This window comes from Octodon degus, unplaced genomic scaffold, assembly GCF_000260255.1.
Source record: "Octodon degus isolate 3935 unplaced genomic scaffold, OctDeg1.0 scaffold00067, whole genome shotgun sequence".
Taxonomy (NCBI): domain Eukaryota; kingdom Metazoa; phylum Chordata; class Mammalia; order Rodentia; family Octodontidae; genus Octodon; species Octodon degus.
In genome coordinates this window covers 5,262,439-5,274,532 of record NW_004524643.1, presented here as the reverse complement: position 1 = coordinate 5,274,532, position 12,094 = coordinate 5,262,439, and the positions used below count along the sequence as shown (strand labels likewise).

The window sequence follows — 12,094 nt, the reverse complement described above, 5'->3', positions numbered from 1 at the left end:
TTTTTTTTTTTTTTTTTTTTGCGGAACTGGGGATTGAAATCAGGCCCTTGCACAATTCTACTGAGCCATCTATCCCAGCCCCAATAGTGATTGCCTTTGTTAGTAGATATTATGCTAGGCCTAAATATGCCCTTTTATTATTCTGTAACTCCCACAAACACTGGTTAATTTTATAATGAGGAAGGAATAGAAAAATCAGATGCTAAGTGGCTTGGTTTACTCTTCTTTTTCCCATGAATATGTGCAACAATTCCAAATATTTCTGTTTAAGCTAATAAAGTTTATTGCATCTTCTGTCATGGCCTAATGTTGCCATAAGCCTGGTCCTAAGTAAAGACAACGACACCGGGTCACAAAGTCATTTCATCAGTACCTAGCCAAGCTGGTCTGTTCCAAGCAAACAGAATTACCCCTTCATGAACATGACTGACTAGAGCTAGATGTTACGGGAGTCCTGGAGCAAGCCACACGCCGCATGTGTCCTGAGGTCTGCACAGAAAACGAATCTGGATGATTTCACTCGCATCCCCCCTATCGTGGTGCGGAAAAGAAGCCGAGATGCACAGAAAGGAGCAGGTGCGGGTGGAGGAAACAGACAGATTTAGCAGAATTAAAGGGATTCTGTCAGTGAGCTACTTTATGTTTTTCACTGAGGCACTCAAACAAGAAGTTGTCCAGAGCTGTTTTCCCAGAGCGAACTTTTCTGGCCTCCTCAAGACTCCGTCTTGTCCCTGACCCCAACCATGGGCCTCTTCGCAAGCTCACTAAGCCAGCGCACACATTCCAGGACCCGAACCTCCACCCAGGGAATTTTGCTAAAGAACAGGATCAATGGACAATATCTTCCCACAAAGAGTAAAAAGATTTCTGTCTGGGCTAAGGGAGGTTGCACTTGTATAAGAGACAGACAGACAGACAGACAGACAGACAGACAGACACACACACACACACACACACACACACACACACACACACACACAGGCAAACATTGAAGTCTCCATGGAATCTAGGGGCCAGAAAAGTCATCAGAGGTTAGGACAGAGTTTGCAGCCACCTTGGGACTCCCTTAATGGGAATAAGATGATCCAGGCTGTTTTTTACATGCCATCCCTTCAGGCCTATGGTTGGCACCTGAGGCATCAACGGGGGCAGGATGTTCCCTGGACGGCCTCTATGGTTGGCACCTGAGGCATCAATGAGGGCAGGATGTTCCCTGGACAGCCTCTGCAGGGATGAGGGAAGGAGGCGCTGAGGCCCTGGGCCTGCTGTGGCTCTGAGCCCAGGCTGCTGGTCCTCAGAGGAAGCCCCCGTTTGGATTTCCCTGAGTTGAGCCTACACACCATATCGAAAACTCAACAGAATGTTTACATCTATTTTAACAATATTTTACTTTTGTTTTTTAAAATATTTCATTACTGCAGTGGTCATTGGTCTTTTTTCCTTGGAGTGGGGATTTGAGATGCCTACAAAGGTTTACATGAGGATTTCATCTCTCCTCCTGCCCTCATGGCTAAAGCACAATTACAGACTGTGCTTGTTAACCAGATAGAGATACTGCGTGAGACGAGGAGACCGATGCCTAATATGGAGGTGTCCTAGGGCTGGGGCCCACTTATCTTGGAATCCATCTCCTCTGCCTGACACAGAGGTGCCTTCATTAGCCCAGGAAAGAAAGAGGCCTTTATGATGATGTAATTCCCAGACCACCCTACAAAGACAATAAAGCTGGATTTGAGAGAAGCATGGTGAAATAAGAGCTCAGAAATCATAAACAGCAAGGCTACAGTGGCTGCCAAAAAGCATTCAGCCGAATCTCCCCATGTTGGAAATGGGCAAACAACCCCAGAAGGGAGAGGGACCTGCCTGAGATTATTACCTGTTCGTGGTAGACCACTCCCAGCGAGGTGAATGTGGAGAAGTTAACACACAGAAATTCTGGTATGAATTAAATGCTGTGCTGGACAGGAGGGCTTTCCCTGTGGTGGGTGACATCCTGCAATGCAGGGTGACAGATGCCCCGACCCAGGAGCAACCAGTGCTGTGTACCGCAGAGAAGGGAGAGGTCTCGAGGGAGGGTGACAGCAGAACGGGGTGGCCGAGTTGGCTCCTGGTGAACAGTTTGAGAAGGAGAGAAGGAATGGAGGTCTTTCTAGAAATACGGAAAAGGGTGTCTAAAAGTGTTATGGTTGTGTGTGGATGTCCCCCAAAGCCTCATGCAGTTACGGGGCAGCTTCTCGAGCTGGGGATTAATTCATGATCCAATGCCGGGACCACGAGTGTGAATGCTGTACCCACCCTGGGCGGACAGCCCGTATGCAACAGAAGGGAAGAGAGAGGCCTGCTCTCAGCCGCTCCTCCGTTTTTGCTCTTGCTACTGTTACAAAATTAGGTGAATAATATTGTAAGCTTCTCAAATCTCCATTCGCTGTCAGGTAAAAAATAAAATGGTAAAATAAAAAAAAAAAAAAAACCTATCTAAAAGAAAACAAAGAGCAATTCTGAGGTCTGAATTAAAGCAGTGATAATTAGAAGGCAGAATGGGATCCCCAGCCCTGCCTTGCTGGCTTCGCCCCTGGGTCACACTGAGACAGCAATTGAGACTGGACATGGTGGCACATGCCTGTAATCCCAGCTCTTGGGAGGCTGTAAACAGTCCAATCTAGTATTGAGACCTGGAACACCCTGTAGACCCTGCCCTAAAATACAAAAAAAAAAAAAAAGGCAGAATAGGCAGGAGTTCACAGGGGATCTCGGGATGTAAGGGACGGAAAGTACCACCCTCCCAATCCCCCAACCAGCATACGTGGCTGCGCTCTATTCTGCAAAGTCAGTGAAGCGGGGTGGGAGACACAGGACACACAGACTTGAGCGCATTTTACTCCCCCCCCCCCCCCCCCCCTGCCAGTTCCAGGGCTGGAACCTGGGGGCACAGGCTGGGCAAGCGCTTCTGTACTTCTGAGCTACAACCCCAGCCCCAGCTCTGGTGTTCACACTTTTTAAAATGAATGAAGAAGAACACAAGAAGGCAACTATTCCATGACAAAGGAAAGTTATGTCAAGTTAAGATTTCAGCCTGGACATGGTGTCACATGCCTGTAATCCTAGTACTCTGAGAAGCTGAAGCAGGAGGACCACAAGTTCAAACTGAGCTTATTAGTAATGTTGTCTCATCATTTAAAAGGGTGGGGGTGAGGGTGTCTGGGGTGTAGCTTAGTGGGAAGGCCTTGAGTAACACACACACACACACACACGAGTCAATGTCCACAACTAGGATTTTGCTAGAATTCATCCACTTGTCTACAGTGGCTAGGCAGCACACAGTTGTTACAACTGAGGACATAATGTCTGTGCGGGATAAGATAGTCACTTTCTGACCCTTTCAGAAAAAGTCAGGGCTCTCTGAAGTAGACGTGCACAACACTGCTGCCGCCCAAGGTGGGAGAAGCAAACTTGGGTGAGTGGAACAGAAGATGATTCCATGGTGTGCAGGTTGAGTTTGTGGTCCTGGGGCACACCCAACAGTGTGGGAAGATGCATGTGGATAATGAGGGAAAGATTAGGATCTGGGATTCGGGCTTGGGAGTCCTCAATGGGCAGACGGCAGTGGAGCCCGTAGCAGCAGGTGCAACAACCTAGAGGACAAAACAGAGGACAAAGCAGGGGACTCAGGCCCCAGGAACCACCACCACAGAGCAGTAACTGAACAAGCAAAGCCTGAGAGAGGTTTCCAGAAAAGAGGAAAGACCCAGGAAACACACTCAGGATAGAGAAGGCTGAGGAAGAGGGTGACCTGAAGGACAAGAGGCGATATCACTGTCCCCAAGAAACCCAGGGGACCTGCCCGACCTTCAGCAAAGCTGCTACCATGTTCTCTCAGGCGAACGTCGTTGGGCTGTCGGCCTGGGCCTTGCAGCCACAATGGATTCAAGTCCGAAATATGGCAACTTTGAAAGATATTACCAGGCGACTAAAGTCAATCAAAAACATCCAGAAAATTACCAAGTCTATGAAAATGGTAGCAGCAGCAAAATATGCCCGAGCTGAGAGGGAGCTGAAACCGGCTCGAATATATGGAATAGGATCTTCTGCTCTATATGAAAAAGCTGATATTAAGGTACCTGAAGACAAAAAGAAACACCTTCTCATTGGTGTATCCTCGGATCGAGGACTTTGCGGTGCTATTCATTCCTCAGTTGCTAAACAGATAAAGAATGAGGTGGCCACACTCACGGCAGCTGGAAAAGAGGTTATGCTGGTTGGAATTGGTGATAAAATTAGGGGCATACTTTCCAGGACTCATTCTGACCAGTTTCTGGTGACCTTTAAGGGTGTGGGAAGAAAGCCCCCTACTTTTGGAGATGCGTCCGTCATTGCTCTCGAATTACTCAATTTTGGATATGAGTTTGATGAGGGCTCTGTCATCCTTAATCGATTCAGGTCTGTTATCTCTTATAAAACAGAAGAAAAGCCCATCTTTTCTCTTAATACCATTCAAATGCTGAGAGCATGAGCATCTATGATGATATTAGTGCTGATGTGCTGCAGAATTACCAAGAGTACAACCTGGCCAATATCATCTACTCCCTGAAGGAATCCACCACCAGTGAGCAAAGCGCTAGAGTGACGGCGATGGACAATGCCAGCAAGAATGCTTCTGAGATGATTGATAAATTGACTTTGATATTCAATCGTACTCGCCAAGCCGTCATCACCAAAGAGTTGATTGAAATCATCTCTGGGTGCAGCAGCTCTGGATTAATGAAAATCAAGTTCCATCCTTACACAAGAGGTAAAGAAGAAAAATTCAGCAAGCTGATCTTGTTTAGAGCTTATTACTGTCTTTGTCAGAAGAAATGTGGTCCATTGTTTGAATTACTACAGACAGAAAGATGTTTATAAATACCTTACAATAAACAACTTATAATAAGAAAAAAAAAAAGAAAAAGAAAAGAAACCCAGGGGGTCTGGACTGAGGAGAGATGGAGGATTCTGAAGACCTCAGGCAGGGAATTCATAGGAATCATGGGAATGGCACTGCGTCTCCCTCAGCAACCTAGACCCCACACTCCGGGTTTCCCTCACCGCGCCCTGGCTCCTTTTCAGTCTCTTGCAGCTTCCTCCTCTTCTCCCAGCTTCTACATACAGGGACACCACCAGGCCCAGGCCTTGGACCTCTCCTATTTCCTGTCCCTGCTCACTGATCCCACTTGGGCTCTTAGCCTCACAGCTGTCCATGGCCATTGAGACCTGCCCTACACTTAGGGCAGAACCACCTGCACACCCAGCATCTCCGCTTGGAAGTCTGGGCACCTCTGATTAGACAGACCCCAACCAAGGCCTGCTCTTCTTCCTACACCAGTATTCCTACGCAAATCTCTACTACAGTTAAACCAATTCCAATTCCTGGTTGTTCAAACACAAACCCTACAGCCGCCTTGATGCCGTTCTCCCATATTCCATTCAGTCTTTCAGTAACTCCTATCTGCTGTATTTTTAGCTATACCCAGAACTGGGTACTCAGCCCCTCTCCTGCCAGATACCATCATGGTCCCCTGGGCCAGGTGAGGGGCCTCCTGCCTTCTTTCTGCTGCCACCCCTGCCACCCTTTGGTCCCTAAGCCAACAGAAAGGTCTGCTGACTTGTGTGGGAGCAAACCCCTCCAAACCCTCCTGTCTCTCGCTCTGGGCAGGAGCCCAAGTCTTTCCATAGAATTGCTCCCTCCCCATCTTACCCTAACTCCCCCTGGCCCCTGGCCACAGTGGTCCCCCTTTCTCTCCATGCCATGAATCTCCTTGCTGGTCCTCAGTGATGCACCAGGGCCACTTCTGCACCTCAGGATCTCTGCATATGCTGCTCCCTGCACCCACAGTGTTCTCCAAGACACGCACATAACGGTCCCTCAGCTCCTTCCGGTCTGGCTCAGATATCCCCTTCTCAGTCCTTCCCCACTCCAGCTATTTAAAGCCACTGACGCTCTCCCATCCTACAACACCCTTTCCTGCTTTATACAGCTCTTGGCACCGCCACTTTAACAAAATACAAACGTTTTATCAACATACCTTGCCAATCACGTCTCTTCTGCGGGACTCTAGGCTCCAGAAAGGGCGAGGATTTTTGTCTGTGTTTTCCCGTTCCAGCACTAGGCACTCAAAAATGATTGGAGAAAGAATGGGAATACTTATCAATCACAGATTGAAAGATGACTGGAAGATGAGAAAAGAGAAACAAGTCCCGGCCACTCTGCTAAAACCTCTGGTGAGGTGCTTAGGAACAAGTCCTGAGGACACAGGTAGAAGAGGAGGGATGGCCCCGTGGCAAGACGCTACCAAATGACCCAGGCAGGCCAGCCACAAAATAAATGGAGACTAGAAACCTGCCATGGGGGATGGGGAGATGGCTCAGTGATGGATAAGCGCTTCCCTGGCAAGTGCAAGGGCCTGAGTTCAATGCCCGGTTCCACCAAAAAAAAAAAGAAAAAGAAAGAAAGAAAGAAAAAAAGAAGCCTGCCATGGACAGGGCTTACAAGAGGAAAGATTTAATACAGACCACATCATTTATAAGATTATTTTATAATATTCACCCGAAGAGTCAAATGCAAAAGAGAGCTGAAATCTGTCCACACACTAGAGACCCAAAGAATCCAGCCGAGCGGCTGGATGCCACGGCCGTGTCCTGCACATGCGCAGCTGGAGGCCTAGAGCCTAGACCGTGTCTCCTGCAGGGCTGTACCAAGGATCTGCCCTGGGAAGGCCCAAAGGTCAGGGATGGAAGCTAGAAAGTCTGCCCAGTGGACGAAGGGTCTGTGCCAGCGGGCTGAGGGAGGGGCACTGGAGCCCGGAAGTGACACTCAGCTAAAGACCACAGCTGCCTCCCACAGAACCACAGATGTTCTCAGTGACAGCGAGGACCAGAGCTCCTCTGACAAAGAGAACAGCTGAGTACCAGGGCGATCAGGAAAGCCAGCATGACGAGCTTCTCCAGGAGAATCAACGCCATCGTCCCCCCAGGTCTCTTCATGCTGTCAGTGGCCATCCCCAGGGGGCCTTCCACACCCAGTGCCACGCTGATTCTGATTCCGTTGAGCTGGGAGTTACAAGCTGACCATCAGTTCATCCACCACAAAACCCAAAAGACAAGAGCCCCAGAGAAAAACAAAAGCCTGCTAGCTATTTACCTAGCAATTCACAGAAATGGGAGGCAGTACTTCAGATGCTGAAATGTACCATCAGGAAGAGGTTCTGACTTGCTAAGAAAGGCTCCTGCACTCCTAAAGGGACCACCATGGTGCCCCAAAGGCTTCACACAGTCACGGGCTACTTAACTGTTTAAAGAATGCACAGAATCTTCTGTATTCCATAATACAGCCTCTTTCAAATTTTGAAAACTCTAAAACCGAGTTGTCCATTTCAGCGACTACCAGTACTCATGCCATGAAATGTAAACCTCATACTTTGCATGGAAAGACAATGTTTATTCTCATTTTGTAGGTTAAAGAGGCTTAGATGGGAGCCAGGGAGATAGCTTAATAGAATAAGCACTTGCCTGGCAAACGCAAGGGCCTGAGTTCAATCTCTGGTTCTGCCAAAAAAAAAAAAAAAAAAAGGCTTACAGGTTTGAGGAACTTGGTTCTAAATCATAGCAATAAGAAAGAAGGTAGAACAGAAATCAAAGCCAAGTGTGTCTGATCCTCAATACTATGCTTTTTAAGCTCCTGTTTTCTCTTGCCTCTGTAACACTATTTTTTTCTTACATAAACACAAGAGTGAGGACTTGTTTAATGTAATCTGATAGGACACAGTTATGCCATGATGCATGTAGCATTCCTGGGAGGACATAATTTTACATTAAATTATTATTATTATTCATTTTATGTATTTGGTACAGTGTCTCACTACACAGCCCAGACTCGTAGTGATCCTCGTTTTCAGCCTCCCCAGCGCTGGGATTACAGGCCTGCCCCACCATGCCCGGACTGGTTCACCGCCCAGTGTGATGCGGGGCCAACACAGGCATGTGGGAATGGGAATTGACTCTGGCCCCTGTACTTGCCAAAGCAGGCGCTTAGTCCGCTGAACCATCTCGCCTACTCTACATTAAATTCCTGACTTTCATATTCCCACATGATCTGTGTCTTTCCAATCTTTGTGTCCTGTAGCAAAGTCATGCCAGGTGTCACACGAATGAACTGGAGTTAAGAATTCAGTGCCACAGCACTGGGACAACTCATGGGCAGGCCAAGGTCATTGATCTTGAGAAAGCAGGAAGACTAAGAGGGAAGCAGAAAGCAGATTCTGCGAAGCACATAGCTGAGAGCTGAGGCAGGACACAGCAGGACCTGGTCCTACTGCTACAAAAGCAATGGTCAGGGATCCCTGGACAAGGGCAGCCTGGTCACTGAGGCCAGCACTCGCTCCCCAGGCACAGTCATTTCACCCCAAATCTGCTGCCTTCTTTGAGTGGCTTGCAGAACTACCATGCAGGGACAGCAAGCAGCCGGAGCTGGGTGGTAACCAGCCCCTTTAGAGGTCCTGGTCGTTCCCATTTGCCCATTTCTGGCCCCTGGAATTCCCAAAGAGAATGACAGACTCAGCACTGCCCAGTTAAGAGGGATAAAAATAAGATCTTACATTTGGTTTCAAAAACCCAGTTGAATAGATGCAAGCTAGAGAGGGGCTCACTTAGCAGCAACCAAAGTCAAAGCGCCTTTAAGTGAGCTCATAACAATGAGGGCTTCTAGGATTCAGCTGGAGAAGAAGGGGAAAGTACCCTTTAGTTGAATTAACAAAGCAACATGCCCAAGCTAGAATAAGGGAGGAGATAGCCCAGCTCTGATCTGGGCTGGGTGGCTTCCATTACTACTGCCCTATGTTGGCTTCTGGGCAGAGTGGGTAAATCTGCTGGGTACTGTCCATGTCCCCCCACTTCCCTCTTGCTCTGGTCTAGGCCAGGACAGGTGGAAAGGAGCTGGTCCCTACAGACCACCTTCCCCACCTTCCTGCTCCCGGGTGACTTCCCAGTCAGCCGACGGGAAGAGAAGTGAAGCAACAGGTGAACAGGCCTTTCTTGTGCAGTCTTCACCCTCTCCAGCTGCACATTTCTGACAATGATGCTTCCTGTCCCTTTTCCCCAGCCTCAGCTTCCCCAGGGCTTCAGTTTGTTTCCCTTCTTCCTTCAAGTCCAGGTGTAAATCCTCTTCCTCCTGCCACCAGCTTATAGGTACCCTCAGCACCCTTTCTTGGTTCCCTTAACTTTGTCCACAGCTCTATCACTAACTCCTTTTAAACTCCCAATGAAATTGGCCTTCTGTTTCCACCAAGGACCCTGAATGGAACTGGAGACAGGATGCAGGCAGCCTTAAGGTCATGTCTGTGAGCATCAGCTCTAGGACAGCATATTCAGCGTGGTCAGGGGAAACCTCCAGGCTGCAGTACAGTCTAGTTGAAAAGGGCTCCCACCCAAGTGTTAGCCAGGCCCACCCCGGCTTAGCTTCCGAGATCAGATGAGATAGACTGGGCTGGGGAGATCCCTCAGCAGCATAAGCACCTGCCTGCCAAGTGCAAGGTCCTGAGTCCAATACCCCGTAGCAAGAGAAAGAAAAAAGGGCAAATGGCCCTGGCCACCCTCCCTTGCAGCTCTACAGACAGTAGTGGTTACAGAGACAGCACCTTTTGGCTAAATGTAGACTTTACCCAGAGCTGGCAAAGGCGGGGTGGGGTGAATCAACCCAGCACAGCATGAGTTCCAAGAACTCTTGAGTCGCCTAATCTTAAACTAGATGAGCCCAAGTCAGAAACAGTGTAGAAAGGTTAAGATGGTCTAGAATAGGGCTTTCCACACCAGGATTTCATGATTCAGCGCCACCTAATCCATGATGTATCAAAATGCAATCGTCCTCCCTTATTCATGACCTTACTTGCCACGGTTTTAACATAGTTACCTAGGGCCAACGGGGGTCATAGGAATAATATATGGAAAATCCAGAAATAACAATTTGCAAGTGTTAAGCCAAGTGGCATGATGGCATTTCATGCTGTCCCCCCTCCCCTTCTGGGACACCCACCATTCCCCTGTCCAGCGTATCCACACTACATACACTACCCACCACCTGTCACTTAGCAGCCACCTATCACCTCAGTTGTGAAATTGATGGTCACAGTACTGCAGTGCCTGTCTTCAGGCGACCCCTGCTCAGTGGCCTAACCCTTCACCACAATGCCCACAGTGCCTACCCCATTCACATCACTTTGTCTCAGCACAAGGAGGGTGAGTACAAAATAATCACGAAGGGCCAGGGAGATGGCTCAGTAGAATAAGCGATTCCCTGGCAAGGGCAAGGGCCTGAGTTCAATCCCCAGTTCCAAAAAAAAAAAAAAAAAAAAAAATCACGAGGGGTGTACTGTTCTATTTTATTGTCACCTCTTACCACACCAAACTTATAAACTTTACCTTAAGTTATGTACTTTAGGAAAAAACAGTACAAGGTATGCATAGCTTGGTGCTATCTGACTTCGGGCATCCCTTGGGGGGCATGGAATGCCTCTCACAACTATACTAAAATCGCAGGTAACTCTGGGGATGTTTTTGCTGCTTCTCACTTGAATCTAGGGAACAGAAGTCTAGCTCTTGGGTCAATTTTGCTAATTCTCAACACTAGAGTTGTTTTTGCATGTTAACATAACTTGATATAGTAGATACAGAAAAATGTTCAGCATCTTTGGCCACTAGAGAAGTGCAAACCAGACAACACTGAATGGAACTGGAGACAGGATGCAGGCAGCCTTAAGGTCATGTCTGTGAGCACCAGCTCTAGGACAGCATATTCAGCCTGAGCCAGAAAGAATGGCTGATTGTCACAGCTGACTCTTAGAAGCAGCCTCTATGCCCACCAATGGATGAATGGATTAAAGAAAAATGCAGAATAGATACACAAGGGAATACTACTCCACCCCAAAAGGTAAATTTGATTTATTTGTAGAAAACGGATGCACTTTGAGACCATAACGCTAAGTGAAATAAATCTGACACAGAGGTTACACATTGCATGGTTTCTCTTAATTAGAAACCCAAAATATAAATAATTGAAAGAACAAGATAAGCGCTTATAGTAATCAGAAAGACAGGTTTTGTGAAGATGGGAAGGTAATTGGGGGTGAATAAAACAAAAGAGAGGGCAGGAGAAATAAAACCCATCAAGACGCCATATGTGTATGTACCAATTCCTCACAGGGAAGGTATGTAATACGCGTCACAAACACACACTAACGATGTTTTTAAAGATCACTTAAGAACAAGGAATTTTTATGTCTCAACATCCATCTTTCCAGCGGGTCACTTCCACTTCCACTCAGCCCTCTACTGAACTGAAAACTCTTTTTTTTTTTAACCCATTAATCTCTATCCACACATCTGGCGGTCACCGCAGCGCTTCTCGGAAGTGGTCACTTCATTTTTCAACTCCAAAACCAGGACACAAAGTCTACCCACTGGGCAAAATACTTTGAGACTCAAACTATTGGGGGACGAGGTGCGGGGAGGGAGAGATTGCCTCAGTTCACCGCGGCAGGAAAAACAAAATGATTTTTGTTTTTAAAGCCCCAAGCGCCTGAGGTCACACCAGGTTCAAGGCCCAGGATTCCAGGGGCGTATCTAAGCCAGGTGTTCTCCCTGGGGGAGAGTTCATCATTTCCTGCACCAACCGCTGGACGCCTGGGACGCTCAGTTCACTCATTCATTCAACAAACGTTAGCGATCACCTTCAAGGTCAACAGAGCCCCGGAGCTGCACCGAAGACCCCCCAAGAGGCCAGCGCTGCTAGGCGGCTGCAAGGGGACTTCAGCAAATCCAACAAACGACCTGACTTGCAAAGACCAATGAAGACAAAGAGCGAGAGTGACGGCGCCCTGAAAACTTTCCGCTGAAACTTGGGAAATGCCAGCCCTCGGGCGCGGAGAGGGCGGGGACACGGGTCTCGGCGGGACGCCGCTGCCTACCGGCCGGGGCTGGGCTCCGAGTCCGCCGCCTGCCTGCCGAGGCCACGCGGCGCCCGTGCTCGGGCGGGGACGCCGGCCTGGTCCTGTCCAGGCCGTGAAGGCGG

General features: G+C 48.3%; 1 protein-coding gene and 1 pseudogene across 1 annotated transcript in view; one reads left to right on the top strand and one right to left on the bottom strand.

The window, feature by feature from the left end:
• The window catches only part of Parva (parvin alpha), a 158,443-nt gene that overhangs the window by 145,623 nt on the left and 726 nt on the right, over nt 1-12,094 (bottom strand). The window lies entirely within an intron of this gene.
• On the top strand, nt 3,864-6,938 carry LOC105742687 (annotated as a pseudogene).